The sequence below is a fragment of the Cygnus olor genome, chromosome 5, assembly GCF_009769625.2.
Source record: "Cygnus olor isolate bCygOlo1 chromosome 5, bCygOlo1.pri.v2, whole genome shotgun sequence".
Taxonomy (NCBI): Eukaryota; Metazoa; Chordata; class Aves; order Anseriformes; family Anatidae; genus Cygnus; species Cygnus olor.
The window spans coordinates 36,836,367-36,851,567 of NC_049173.1; the positions used below are offsets into that span (position 1 = coordinate 36,836,367).

General features: G+C 48.6%; 1 protein-coding gene across 3 annotated transcripts in view; it reads left to right on the plus strand.

The window, feature by feature from the left end:
• The first annotated feature begins 1 nt into the window (after position 1).
• SLC8A3 (solute carrier family 8 member A3) overlaps positions 2 to 15,201 on the plus strand; it is a 101,393-nt gene continuing 86,193 nt past the window's right edge. For all 3 annotated transcript variants that reach the window (XM_040560365.1, XM_040560366.1, XM_040560367.1), the window contains exon 1: positions 2 to 128. The gene's annotated coding sequence lies outside the window, so the exon portion shown is untranslated. The remainder of the gene's footprint in view (positions 129 to 15,201) is intronic.

Genomic DNA, 15,201 nt, shown 5'->3' on the forward strand with positions numbered 1-15,201 from the left:
CCCCCGGGATGCAGTGAGCTCCGTTAGGAACCGGAAGGATTTATAGCGGGGAGCCAGCGGAGCTCCCCCTCTTCAAAAACAATAATAATAAAAAAATAATAATAAAGTCAGGAAAGCAGCCAGAAGGGGTAAGTAAGAGGGTGCTACCCCTGCTCCGTAGGGAAGGCGAGGCTGCCGCTTGGGTGTCCTGCCATCGAGTGCCTGCTCACGCCTCGCATGCGGATGGTACGGGGGCTACGGGGAAAGGGGGGGTCCCGTATTTCGGGAGGGGGAGCCGCTGGGCTCTGCCGCGTCCCCGCGGCGGCTCTGCGTGCGTGTGTGTGTGGTGTGCGTGAGTGTGTTGCGGGGGCAGCGCTTTGCGTACGGCGCCCAGCCGCCGCTGCAGCCTGCGCGCCGGGGAGGGGGCGCGGGGCCGGGCCTGGCGGCGGCGGCAGCGGCGGGGGGCTCCGGCGGGGGGCAGCGGGGGCACCCCGGTCCGGGAGCCCTCCCGCCGCCGGGGGGGGTGCCCCGGCCCGGCCCGGCGCTGCGCGGCCCGCAGGGATGCCGGGGGGGGGGGGTGCCGGGGAAGCGCTTCTCATGCAGTGCTATAAATTTATTTTCTCATTATTTTTTTTTTAATTTTTCATTTTTTAATTTTCATTTTTCCCCCTTAATTTTATTATTGCTAGTATTATTATTATTTTCCCCCACGGGGGGGCTGGGCCATCTCTTGCTGGGGGCCCCGAGGCCGCCGTCCTGGGCAGCTGTCGCGCTCCGTCCGCCGGTGCCGGCTTGTTTACCCCCGGTGTCAAATATAGCTGGCTGCTGCGCCAGGGCTGCCCTAAATAGGGCACGGGGCTGCCTGCGGGGCCCCCGCAGCCCCGACGGGGAGAGGGGGAGAGAAATTACACGCACGCACACGCACGCAAGCTGGCCTAAATGTTGGGTGATTTCTTGCTCTTCCTCCTGCCCAGCCTCTCGTCAGGGCTTTATTTTTTTTCAGCTGTGTCTAAAGTATCGCCCTGGGCAGGAGATGAAACCATTGCCAGTGTTTCCTTTTTTCCTTTTTAAATTATTATTATTTGAATTATTCTAAAACATGAGGATATGGGCATTTTCCCCCTCTCCCCCAAGTGGCAATGTGGAGTAATAGTTGGTTTCCTGGCTCCATGGTTTATTCCTGGGCTTGTCTGGGGGATTTCACCCAGAAAATACGTTTCAGATCTAAGGTGAGACACTGGAGGAACTGCATGTGCCATACGCACATCCTCCCCTCCGTGTGCATATATGTTTTCTTTAATTCCTCACATCTCCTCATAGAGCAAAAGGGTGATTTTCTTGAGCAGTTTTTTATCTCTGTGGAGGACAGTGCTGGAAGACTTAGGTAACAGTCGGCAGCACCTTCCCAGCCAAGAGCACTCACCCTGTGCTCTCTGGGGGCACGGCAGGAGGCCTGCCAGAGCATTGCTGGCTTTGGGGGACTGCTGAGACACGGAGGCCTTAGAGATGCTCTGGAGGTTTGGTGCAGTGGGGAGAGACATCGCTCCCAGGAGGCACAAACATTTCTAGGGAGTTCCCAGTCCTGCTACATCCACTGCTGTTGCAGGCATTTGTTTGCCCTGGCGATGGTTTCGCTAAGAAAGTAATTCGTGTTTGATGCTTGCAGTCAGGCTTCTCTGGTCAACTGGAACGAGACTTGTTTCCTGAGCAGGAGTAGTAATGTTAGAAAAGAGCACGTCCATGCTGCCAAGGGCCAGATGGGGAAGAGCAGGAGCAGCACAGGAGCCCTCGGTTCTGCTGCTAGCGTGCGACGTGATGGGGGTACGTTGGTCACCCTCCTGTTGTAAATAAAAGGGGGTAACACCAGTCAGGGTGGGGAAGAAGAGGAATGAATGTGAATAGGTAATAGGTGCAGTAGAGCAGCCTCTTTGTTTTTTTTCCGTTTTTTTTTCCTTTTTTTTTTTTTCTCCAAGCTAAGTATGAGTCCTGTTCTAGTAAGTCAGTGGTTCAAGCATTGCCCAGATGCAGAAGGTATAGCAGTAATCCCACTGCCAAGGTCCTGTGTGAGGGCAGTGGAAACACAGGTGGGCTCCCAGCCTCCGTGTCAAGCCTCCGGCGTGCTGGTGGGCACATGGGTTCACATCTCATTTGCACAAAGCAGCTAATGATGTTTTTCAGCCCTTTATGGGGATTGGTGAGGACAAGCTTGCCCCAGCCAGTGCGTGATGGGGTGCAAGGGGGCCTGGGCTGACCTGCTGCCACGTGTGCCTGATCCCACACGGTTTCGGAGGGTCCTTCCTGCCACAGGCATCCTCCATCCCCAGGGAAGGGAAGAGCCATAACTGAGTGTGTCAGCACTTTTTATCAGAAAGCAAGTTAAGATGTATTTCCTCCACCAATATTTTTTAAAGTGAAGCGCTACACGGATAAATGGTCTGCCTGTCAAGGTTTTGTTTGCTTGTTTTAAACAAACAGCATCGGTCTCCTCCCCTAAGCTTCCCCAATGACCAAACAGCGTTGACAAATAGTTCCTTGTTCTTTGTTGTTGTTGTGTTTCAGATGCCTTTCATGTGCTTCAACAGTTAAAAAGATGTCTTTGATTGTCTGCCAGGTATTTTTTTTTTTTTTTTTTAATCAGGCAGTAATATCTAATTCTGTATTTTAAAAAAATGAAGGAAATTAGATTACACAGACAAAAAAAATCTCTGTAATATGGAAAATGAATCTCTGTAGCCAGGAAATTGATAGTTGTGATGCTCTGTCTACCATTACCCACTGTGTTTAGGTATTGTGGCATAGATGAATACTATTGTTGATTTAATGTTTAGATAACAGTAACTCCTGAAGGCATCAGCCCAGTTGGGGGCCCATGTTTCTAAGTGCCATCCAAATGTCTAATAAATGACAGTCTCTGTCCTGAAGAGTTTTGTGCGCTGTGAGACACGTGAGATCATAAGCACTTCTTGGGGCACATCTAAAGCACTTTCTGCACAGCTGAGCTCGCGGTCTGGTGTTTGCTGATTTCAGTGACGTGGGGTTTGGGGCATTTAGCGAGCTTGCTGTCCCTGCTTACCTCCAGACTGAAATCTGGGACCCACCCCAAGGCTGGGTCTCCTGCAGCGTGAAGGGCCCATTGGGCCGCCGGGGGAGTAACGTGGTAAAGGCAGTAGCTGGCTTCCCCCTTCCCCTCTGCTTTCCTTGCCTGAATGTTTTAAACCGCAGACTCTGGGTGATGGCCATCACAGACGTATGTGTGCAAAGGCCTCCTGCTCTCAGGATTTTGCAGGAATAACAAGGCGTCAAGCAGCAGTGATGTGTCAGGCCAGTCTGAAGGTACCACCACCGTCTTGCCAGTGTTGCAGTGAGGAGAAACAGGTGTTGTTCCTGCAATACGGTGTCACAGAGTAATTGGTTCCCCCATAAGACACATTTATAAACAGGTGACCAGCAGGCCCCCATACTCCTTCAGCTCTCAATTTTGTGGTAATTCTGTCTTTAAATCCGCTTGCTGGAGCCTTTGATCACACAGCTGAGCTGTCACTGATGTCTCTGACAGTTGACATCATGAGAGAGAGGGGAGCTTAGGGCTCTTAACATTTCTTTTATGATGATAGCTTGTTTTCTAACTAAACACTCCAATGAGGATTTTCCATCAGAATAAAACAGGGAGCTTTTCCAGAGCACTCAGATTTAGGAAGAAGCTTCTGTTTCCATTCAGCCTTTCCATTCGCTAGCAGTATTTCAGGGCTGCAAAGCTGGGCTTGCTCTATTTGCTTCTTTAGCATACTCTGCTGTCTTTTTACCTAAGCCTCCTAACTCAGGACAACAGCAGAGACAGCCAGGTCAAGAGCAATCAGAAATACTAAATATCCTTTGCTGCTGGGCATGTTTTGCATCCAGGGAGGTGTCAAAGAGCTTTAGAAACTGTAGACATACGAGACTGCATTGCCACTGCTTTCATCATCTCCCACTCCTGAACTGGTACTTGGAGGCTGTCTCAAAGCAAACAGCAGCAGTATCCAGCAGCAAGGCAGAATACAGTTTTAATCAAAAGAAATGTGGCGATGCAGGATGTACATATGAGAGGAGACTTTGTAGATATGACTGGTGAGGTTGTGTGGAAGGTGACATGTCCGGGAGTGAACAGGGGCCTCCAGTGCCAGTGATGCAGGGTGCCGGTGTGTTGGTGTGCTGGTGAAAGCTGGTTTCCTTTTCCAGGCCACAGCAGGGGCAAAGCCAAGGTTGGCACATGTCGACACCTCACCCTGCGGCTGGGCTGCCACTCCAGCTGGATGTGCCCTAGTTCCTCTTGATGCAAGTAGTGGTAGGAGGGAGTCTATCACCAGGGTCTAGGCAGGCTGTGAAACCCACCCCAGGGCTCCTGGTGCCCTGTCCCACAGCTCCCTGGCCCAAGGAGGGGAGGGCAGTGCTGCCTCTGCCTTGTGCCGTTGCCCCCCTCAGCTGCTGACAGATGGGGGCTCACAGTAAAACTCTGCGAAGAAGCCCTTGTCTTGCCCTCCCCTCTGTGGGCAGTCTGGAATATTTGCTGTGGGGGCACCAAGGGCTGGATGTCTTGGTTTTCCACCTTGAGGTGTCTGTTCCTTGGTGGGAAGTAATACTTTGATGTAGAGCTGAAAGTTCACCTTAATCATCTTCCATGCTTTGATTGGGCTGATGCAGTGACCCTTGGACATGCACGTTGGTTGGAAAAAGTGCAGGTGGAGAAGTTTCTGCCTTTGTGTAGTGGGACAAGGCTGATAAATTGTCCAGCAGATGTTGCAGGATTCACTGCTGCAAGAGGCAAACTTGCCCCTGCCCATCCAGCTAATGCCCCTGCCATGCTTGTCATTTCTATTTGGGTTTCTACAGCCTTCCCACCCTCGCTGCTTCTTCCTGCTCCTATTCCACCCCCTGCAGGTTACTGGCACAGCAAGATGTGTGGCTAGGTGTTGGATTCAGTCTGCTTTACATCCAGATCTGTTCCTGGTCCTTACTTGTGGCAAAGCCATGCAACAGTTATGCCAACAAAAAGGCAAGAGGTAGCACAGAGTGGGAGCAAATGACCGGAGGTGGAAAATGTTCAGCTTGGCTTAAGAAGCCCTGCTTCCACCTGTAAAGCCTCTGCCTGAATTGCCTGAAGCAGTTAAGGCTTGGAGTTGGTTCAGCCTTGAAGTCTGCTCTTGATGAGATGGATAGTCCTGAATGCAAATTAGTTACAAAGAAGCTAAGAGCGATGGGGTCTGCAAAATGCTTCATAAGCTATTAAGACACACAAATATCAGCGGGGGGGGGGGGGGGAAGACAAAATAGTTTTTTATATAAAATCTCCCCAAAACAGGTACAGGGGTTGATCTGGTTGAAAAAATCCAATCAAAACACAGAGTCCAGGCCAAGCTATTTCTCAGATGCAGCATGCCAAATGGACCTAGGTTCTCATTTTACTCTCATTTTGAAGAACTCCCCTCTGCTCTCAATTCCTTCAAGTCCCTTGAAAGCCTCGCACTAGCACTCAGCATTTCATCAGCAACAATCTCACCCGTTGAAGCCTCCGCCCTCATTCGCAGGCCGTGCAAATGGGAGTGGTGCCAACTGCTTTATTAGGTTTGCACCCCCAAAACCCACTAGCAGGAAAAGACCGGACTCCTAGTTCTTGCAGAGCAGCAGTGGGCTGTTTGTGCTGCTGCCCTGTGCTTGCTGAGTGTGCTGTGATTAATTAGCCAGTATGCTATGGCTGTGAGAGCCCTGGGGGAGCTGCCTGCCTCGGGGCTAATGGTGCCCCTGTGTGAGGACCTGAGTGCAGAGGTGAGATGGAGGTCTCAATGTTGTTGTCTTGAAGGTAAAATGCAAGCTGGATCTCTCAGTGTGGGCTTTTCTTTTGTGAAGAATCCTGATGAGGGATAATGACATGCTGCTGCTTTTGTTTTGGCAGCCCCCAGACAGGAGTGAGCCTTTCAAAACTTGGGTGATATGAGATAAGCATAGAGGATGCTGCTGGAGTTCGACGTGATGGAGAATCCTCCTGTCTGGGCATCCCGGAGATGGGTGCACTAGAAGATGCCCTCACTTTAATTACCACCTGCTCTGACTCTTTATGCATCATCTTTCCCTTCAATTTCAACCTTACAGAGTAGTTTCAGGTTCACTTCTTCTAGTAAATGTTTCCTTTTCCCTAACTTAAATAATCCATCTCCCCAAACCTGACCTGACAGATGTTTCCCCTGCAGTGACCCTGCTCACGCAGCACACTTCATGAAACCCTGGCTTCTGTGGGGAAATGCAGCACCAGCAGTGACCCTGCTGGTGTCCCAGCTAAAAATAAAGCCTGTCCCTCCTGGCAGTGTTGGGGTTTGCTTTTAAGTAGGTAGGACAGTTTTGCCCATTGGCTGCACGGTGCTCTTGTGCCAGGCAGAAGGCACAGCTTAACCTTCAGAGCACAGCGGAGCTGCCTTCCCTCTGGGGAATCGCACCAGGAGACTGAAGGTGAGAAGATACTCAGCTGTGCTGGGTGTGCCTCTGTCACTCCCACAAGACTGCCAGCTTGCTTGTTGCTTGCCTAGACCCATCTCCGTGCTGCCTCATGCACCTCAGTGAGTCACGGCCACCCCTCCTTCCCCCAGCTCTGGCCCTCTGCTTTTCCTTCCTAAATACAATGATTTTCTTCATGATGCTCCAGTAACTGTCCCAACTCCCCGCATCGCACAACAACTCCATGCCTTCCAGCTTCCCAGTCTTCTAACAGCAGCGCTTACACGTTCAGCCCTGCATTTATCCCATGCATGTGGCTTTCTGCCCGTCTCAGGCCCACAGGGCTTGGCTGCTGGGCCAAAGAGAGCAGCTGGCCCGGTCAGGATGCAGATGCTCAGATAGGAAGGGCCTTCCTGCTTTCACTGTACGTGCACATCAGTGAATTTCATAAAAAACAGTACACAAGTGGATAGAGTATGTTCTGGACCAAGAGGATGGACGCATCCTGGCTGGTGAACCTATGGATGTTTTGAGTATTTACATGCATATGTTTTGCTTTGAGCCTTCCAGTACTTCTCTTAATTTATTTCTTGAGTTCCACACATTGCACAAATGCACAGCATACAATTTAAAAAGTTTTCCAGTGCTCACCACGTAAAATAACCCCGAGGCTGGGAGCTTTCTGTTGGTGTTACCCTCCGGCGTCTGCCTGGCCTGGTTGACCAGCTCCAGCCCTCTGGCCATGGCTGATATCCCAGGAGAGGCCAGGGGATGGGCAGGGATGTAACAAAAGGGCTGAGAAATGTGCTTGGTCATGCAGGACTCTAGGAACTTCATCTACCTACTGTTGCAGAGAGAGTCTGGATTACCTCTTGCTTGGCTGGGAGCTGGGTGTGGGGGTGGCCAAGAGGAGGGGGCATGGAAGTATTCGTGTGCAAGACTGGACAGCGGAGGACAAGGAGAATAGGCAGAGGAAGGGTTACTGAAGAGAGAAGGGTTGTTGGGACACAGGGCTCTAATTCATTGGAAACCCATTTTATTCATTTGCTCATTGAGCTCCCACAGCAAATAGATTCGTTCAAGGCTTTGCTTGTCTTTAAGAGTGACTGTCCTTTTTGTCAAAGTCCCTTTGTGCTCGCTCGTCTACCCGTTCGTGTCACTGCATTTAACTAACAAGCGCGGTGGCTCTGCCCTGGGGACCCTCTGCCCTTCCACCGCTCCTTACCCGCTGGTGTCTGCTCCCGAGTGAAGCATGGCCTTCCTGCCACCTGTGACGGGTTTCCTAGATGACAGGATGACTGTCACCAGTGACTGCAGGGAGAGTTTGGGGCACTGCCATGGAAGTACGGCTGGTCAGGAGAGACTTTCTGAGCTGAGGGTAGCAGTGGATGGGCCTGAGTGTGGAGCAAGGCTGTGAATGCAGGCTGGGGACTGCTGCCTTAGCTCAAGTCAGTCCTCTGCTGATGCTCCTGGTAAGTGAGGGACCCCGCCATTTTCTTGCCTTAGCCTTGTCTTAGGAGAGATTTGGACTTCAAAGCAAGTAGAGCACATCTCCATTCTAATCTTCTCTTTGCAGAAATGGAGGGAAAGGTAATTTCTGCAGCGCCTGAAGCGGGCTCTGAGCTCCTCTGTAAAGCTGTTGGAGATGTGGGACTGCTAGCATCAATAACAAAGGCTGTGCTCCTTGGTGGCAAAATTTAGGCTGTCCTCTCTCTTTGCCTCAGTGACTTAAATAGACCATACAGCGGGTGGCTGCATGGGGATAAGTATGTTACCCAAGCACCAGCATTAAACCTGTCGTTGTAACCGCCAGGATGAGGCACTTCAGGAAGCTGATCCAAGGTGACACTGGATGTTTGTTGGGGTCTGGGGTTGTGGAAGGAGGTTTTTTCTCCTTCCCTTCTCTCGTTTCAGTGCCTTTGGCTGATGTGGTCACCTCCCATGACTCAGCTTCTTCCATTGGCAGGACTAGTTTTAGCAAATCTGGGGCCAGCATGGAGCACAGGGGGAAGGGAGGAACTGGGGGGGATGTTGAGAAGTGCGTATGGTATGGAGATACCTGGAGTGGTCTGCATACAATGGAAATGGTACTTCTCCCGCTTTGAGGGGGGTGGGGGGAAAGAAACACATGGTTGTCATGTACTTTGCTAGGAAATTCTTCTGATGCACATCAGTCTGTACCCAAGTTGCTAAATGTTCTTCATCAGTATCTCAGTTCACACTTGTTGAGTGCTGGCTTTTAGGTTAGAGGAGTATCGCTACAGGCATGCTAGAAATGGCAAGGGAGGAGCCTCCTTTTCCGACAAGGTGCTTTGTTGTGTGCCCCCAAGCCGAGGTGTCTTTGTTGTGTCACCTTTGTGACAGAATACATGTATGAAATCCTGATGTTTTGGGGGGAATCTTCTTGAAGAATCAAGCCACGTATGGCTTGATTCCCTTCTGGTGTGGGACCTGCCCAGTGCTCTTGGCAGGAAATGAAACATAAAAACTCATGTATTTCTTTGGAGAAGACAGCAGTGGCCTCCTGTAGTAATCCATTTGGTTTTCTGTAGGAAAGCTAAAATCATGTTTAGGTGGCCAGAGAAAAATACATGAATTCAGTGGGGTCAAGGCATCCAATTGGGTTAAAGAGCTGCTCCATTGAACTTATTCCTACTCTGTAAAATCTGTTCTGCTGTGACTACCTCAGTGAGATGTCTGAGATGTGGCACGTCGAGACCCTTGGCAGAGGAAGAAGTTAGTGCTGTTGCAGAGTGGGGCAGACCTGCAGTTGAAACACAGACCAAAAGGTGAATAATCCTGTCCGATAAGTCATAGTGAAGAACAAATCTCTGCTTGCCTGTGCTATAGAGATCAGAATGGCATACAGCTTCATACAGCCCACAAGGAAAGACATCAGAGGTGGGGAGAGACGAAATGAAGGTGGGGCAGTAGATGGGTAACGTGGAGACTGCTGCCACTTACTGTAATTGCTGTAACAGCTCCGCTTCCACTGTTTGTTGTCCATGTGATCTCTGCAATTACCATATGGTAAATATGACTTAAGTCTCTAGCAAATAACAGAGCTAATATTAGAGAGAATCTGTAAACAGCTAGTACATAAATGAACAAAGAGCAGTAAGCAGCCTGGACTCATGAAGAATGAATTAATCATGATAGATACGACTTTTTTTAAGCAGTCGAAGAATTAAGAGCTGAAAAAACACTGAAGGATTAAGATATCTAAATTGTCGATAAAAGGTATGTGTCAGTAAAGGCTGAGGGTGCTGTGTGAAATCTTATTGAGAACTGCATTCAAATGGGGTGAATTTACAGGTTTTGGCACCTTCCAAGTGAAGTGGGAGGTATTTGAGGATAACCCGTATCTCAGTGTATTTTCACGTCCCTGCTGTGATCAGATCCACAGAAGCAGTGCGTGTGTTACAGTGTACTTCCCTCCTCTCAGCGTGGAGAGCCTGAATTTGGTTGAAACTCTGGAAATCTCTGCTGCTTCCTCTGCATGCCAGCCGGCACGGCAGTCCTCACGCAAACACCGCCCACGCCGGAGACACAGCAAACAGGTGGGAGAGGCCCTCGGAAGCGAGCAATTTGTATGCATCAGTCTAAGCTTAATCTTCATAACAGTTCAGTGCCTCATGAAAACTGTTGTACGACAGAGCTGAGGGGCGAGACTTCATTTCCTGGCTTCTGCTTTCCCGCTCCAACCAGAGCAAATTTGCTGCTGTGTTTGGTGGGAGCAGGCACTCCCAGATACTGGGCTGCTTTTGACCACCTCGAAGAAAGCAGGAGGAGAGCAAGATAAATGATGAAAGGGCTACCTCGGCTAATTTATAAAGATTAAAATAAATTTGTGTGCTGTGGCCAAAAGAATAACTGTGGAGGAGAACAGCTATTTACAAGTATCTGAAGCATGTAAATCTCAGGCAGAGAGGAGAATGGTTGAGAGTGCTCCAAGGACAGGATAATGAGAACTAGCAGCATAAATTTTCTTAATTTCATCCCTAAATATAAGGATGACGTCTAAAACCTCTGAGATAATTACATCATGGCACAGTCTCTATGGGAAGTTGTGGAAGAGCCATCACTTGGGTAATTTAAAACTGGGCTGGACAAAGTACTGGGAAATAATGTTCACAAGGGGAACAATGCTGCAGCAGCCCCTGAGGAATGCACCAGACAACTCTTCTGGCTCTGATTTGACTAATTCAGTGAAATCTGTGCTAATTGGGCTAAGTGATAGCCTTTCACATCTACCCTGTTTCTGTGCCTGTTGCGCAGAGGAGTGTAAAAGTCTTCAGTTTTACATAATGTGTGCCAAGCTGCTTGTTCTCCACTGCAGTGGTGAAGGCTATTTCTGAAGTGTGGCCTCCTCCTCCTTCCCTCCCCTCATTGCTTTCTGCCCAGTCTCACACTCCAACATTTACACTGCTTCTGCTGCCTCTGTTCACTTTTAAATATTTTCTTTCTTACCAACTCACGAGCTGAGCCCTTCCATAACAGAGTGGAGGACTTGTAATTTCTGTTGTGCGCAATGTTTTTGGTAAAAACATAGTTTTGTCTGTGTTCAGACCAAAAACAAATTGGAAATATTAATTTTTCCTCCTGGGGGGAGAAGATAAGGAAAGCAGAAGGCTGTTGGGGAGGGTTGAGCAGTGTGTTGCCCCACTGCCCGGTGGAACTCCCATGGCATCATCCCCAGGAGCGGGCAGGGAGGTCTCCCTGACCTGCTGCTGGATGCATCAAATCCAGCACATCAATGGGTTGGCCTTGTTCACCTGAAATGGGGTGTTCTCTGTCAGAAAAATTGGTGCAAACGGGGTGGTTTTTTTAAACTAATTCTGTAGCTAAGGAGGGGTGAAGTATGACCACAGCACTTCTTCCCCCTCTTCTTTACAATTGAGCACACCTCTCTGTACAAGTAACTAGCGGCTCTGCAGCACAAAATGTGCTGTTGACAACAAATCCTAGGGTCTTTAATGGAGCCACTGCGATCTGTCACCAGAATGCTAAAGGATGCCATGAGTTGCCACTGTCATCTTTCCTCTAGGATGCTGTGAGCTACCAGGTGATAAGTTGCACTCTGATGGTGGCACCTGAACCAGCAGTATAATATGTCGGCGAAGCAGGACAGTAAATAACATGCCCTGTGTGCTGCCACAGGCACTATAGAAAATGTTTTTTACTGACAAGAAGTTTCCTCACAGTGCTGGAATCTTTTTTTTCCCCCCACCTCCCCAAATGGTCTTTGCTGCTCTTTAGTAATATAACCACCAAGATGAGGCGATGAAAGCCAGTGCCTTGCAGGATGCAGTCACCAGTGCACAGAGGAGTCAGCGCTTGCTGCGACCCCATACCTTGTTGGGGGGCAGCCTGTGGTGGGGGGCCACCAAGCGGGTGAGCCAATAACTCCACTTTGTTGTTTCCATCTGCCCTCCAAACCTCACAGGAAAACATTTCAGCCTTTTAGCTGGGCCTTTCACATCATAGGCGCAAACTGAGGGCCTGAAGAGTGCTCTTGAAAGTACCTGCCCTCTCAGTTAGGGGCCAGTTCAGACTGCTATGGGTTGTGTTTTTGGGCACCTAAAGGCTCCAATTGTGTTTAGAAACACCTCTAAATGCATAAAAAGACTGAGGTGGAAGACCTGTAATGGAGGCTTCCTAGTGACTTCCAAAAGGCAGAAATTTGCAGCAGTGACTTTTTGCCAAACGTGCATGTGGTTGGCCTGGGCAGCAGTCTCCAGGTATCCCTTGCTTGAGCAGAGGGTTGGACCAGATGGGCTCCAGAGTCCCTTCTGGCTTCAGCCACTTGGTGATTCTGTGATCCCCAAAGCAAAAGAGCAGGTTGCTATCTCCCATGTGAACTGGCTGCTTTGAAGTGCTACTAAACACCATTTGGAAAGACTAGCACTGAGACAGTGTACTATTAATGAGAAGGAAATAAAAATACACCCATATCACAGTAAATAATACTGCTTTTTAAACAGGAGGATGGTCACTTCTACTCTATGTGTCAGCCTAAATGTCAAGTTTGTTTTCTGAATGTAAAAACAGCTTCAGTTCTGGGGGAAAAAATAGAAAGGGTAACACTCACTCTCCCTTATCCTGCAGAGCCTCAGGCACGTGGACGTGTACCAGGAGTGGAAGAACAATTGTGCCATGGCTCTGAAGGAAGCTATGCTGGCCCATGCCATAAATTAGGACTGCTCTCAGGAGTGTGACCTGCTGAAGGGTTCCCTTTGGTGCCTGCCTGCTCATCATTTGCGTCCCTGTGCACAGAGCGTAAGCCACGGCGCCGGTGGGACTGGCTGTCTGCCTGCTGGTGGTCTGGGTGCTAGGCTCTGGGAGCACTGGCCTTTTGCAGCTCGTTTCCCAAGAGAGCAAGGCGGCTGTAATTTTTCAGCTGGGGTGAGAACAGGGAAGTAAAATGCCCGGCCAGTCAAGTGCAGAGTGTACAGCATTGGAAGGGGCAATTAAATACGGGCATCTTTATGGGCTAGCTATTTATGGCACTGTTTCTCTAGGAGCATCACAGACACTAAAATACAGAAAAGTCATCATGGACCAGTTCCGTAGGGTAAGCTGAGTGTTTGGAGATTGCTCCTGGCTGTCCATGGACTTGTGCTCCATTTAGGTCATCCTCTGGGACAAACTAATGTAACTGCAGCATTTCTGTAAGGAATTATTAAATTTCAGTTTTGTCAATTAACACCCCTTTTTACCATGCTAGGTTACCATACTACTCGAATTAGTAGAGACTCCAGCTTGTACATATTAAAAAACTTACTACAAGAGCTAATTTTTTTTTACAGTAGCTGTTTGCATGATGTTGAGAGGAAAAAAAAGGCTGCTTTTGGCACATATCGAGGGGGTTATTCTGTAGGCAGCTAATTCTGGTTTTGGGCATTTTTCCTGTGGAGTGCAAAACAACCAAGCACCTATGGCCCCCTGCCATAACTTTCCTATAGAGCTGAACTCTGGGGATCTGTCATGGCCTAAGCATGAGTTACGTTGCTTTTTTCCTTGTAAAATACAGCTGGTGTGGTAGTAGGGAGCTTTACTGCCTATTGCTGTACAATATCCAGCGTAAGGTAAGCCTGGGGTTTTGGCCATGTTCATATCAGATAGGTGCATGCCATCAGTGACCACTTAAAACCTCATATGTGATTTAAAATTTGCCTTTGTCTGACAAAATGGATCTAATTACATCGCTCTAGCTTGTGGATTGCAGGTAAATCTTAAGTTATGCTTTGGGTCCTGTTGTAGTGATGAAGACAGGGATAGATGGCATTTGAATAGAGATGATTGAAAATATACTTTGTTTTGTGTTAAATATTTTTTACGGATTTATTGGGAGGAGTGTGAATTAGGAATAATACTTCTGTGAAAACTGAGTTATTTGTGTTCTTTGGCAGAAAGGCTATAATTTCCTTTTTTGCTGATGCTTATCAAAAATGTGTGCTCAATCAAAAAGCTTTTATGTGTTTTGGAGATGAGGAATATGAGGTAATTTTTCCTTTTTCTGCACTGTTAATAACAGCCCCGTTATTAGGATGAACCTTATTTCTGTCTCCTCCAACTTAAGAGCAGGACTGTAAGATAACACGAATAGCAGTACCATATCTGCTCTGCACTGGGACAGATGTTGTCAAGCAGACAAAGCCCTGGATCCTGAGATGTCTGTGTCTGGACCGAGGGCAGCACCCACGCCTGAGTGGGGCTCACCCAGCACTCCTATCTGATCCTCAGCATTTCCTGGGTAGACTAAAGTCAGGGGGAGAGCGGATGGATGGCCCCAGATGTGCTCAGTGCGCCTGATTTATCTGGAGGGAGGGAGGGAGAGGGATGGTGCCGGACAACCTAAATATATTTGCAGGTCAAATTCAAAGATTCTAGCTTTTATGATAGTTTAAGGGGAGTTTTACGTGAATAAGAAATGAATAGAAACTTAAAGTTTTGCCTTTGATTTTGTATTTACTGAGAAGTGATCTTGGGCACATGGTATGTGGCAATCACCACGTTATCCTGCCTCTTTGTTTGGTTCTTGTCATGAATGCTTCCTTTTGAAACTATCTTTGCCATTAGAGTTATGTGAGCAGCTGTATAGTAAATGCTAAAGTACAGGGATCTACACAGCCTTCCCAGCTTTCTGCCTTGCTATAGATCTGCAGCAGACAAACCCCCAGTTTCTGAACTCGGCCATTATAAAAGACGTAAGGAGCTTGATAGTTGTCCATTGTCATTTTCTACTGCAGGCTTAATAGTGACAAGCATGGTCCCTGCTACTTTCTGGACTGTGTCCAGAAGTATTTCAAAAACGGATCTTTATATTTATGGGTTTTATTTATGGATTTATGGATCCACGTGGCCATTGTCAACTCTTGTGGAAGGAGTTCCCCCTGCTAAAAAAATACTGCTACGTGTTTTCCCAGAGCCTTCATATTGAACACCGTCTCCTTCTGCTGCACTGGTGCTTTCAGCTTTTGGTCTCTCTTTGGCACTGATGGACTGCTCTCATAACTTGTCCTACCAGACAGGGGGCACTTCGCTCAGTACCACTGCCTTTATTTGCATGTATTCAATGTGACAATGATAGTGGGGGCAGAGATCTGTGTGAGATGTCTGAGAGCAAAGAGGTGGGGGAAATCAGCAGAACTGTGATCTCGATGGCATAAAGCCGAAGATCACCCAATGCCAACTGACTTTCACACACAGGTCCCCTCTTGAGGTTTTCTGGACTGAGTGTAGGGATACATCTGA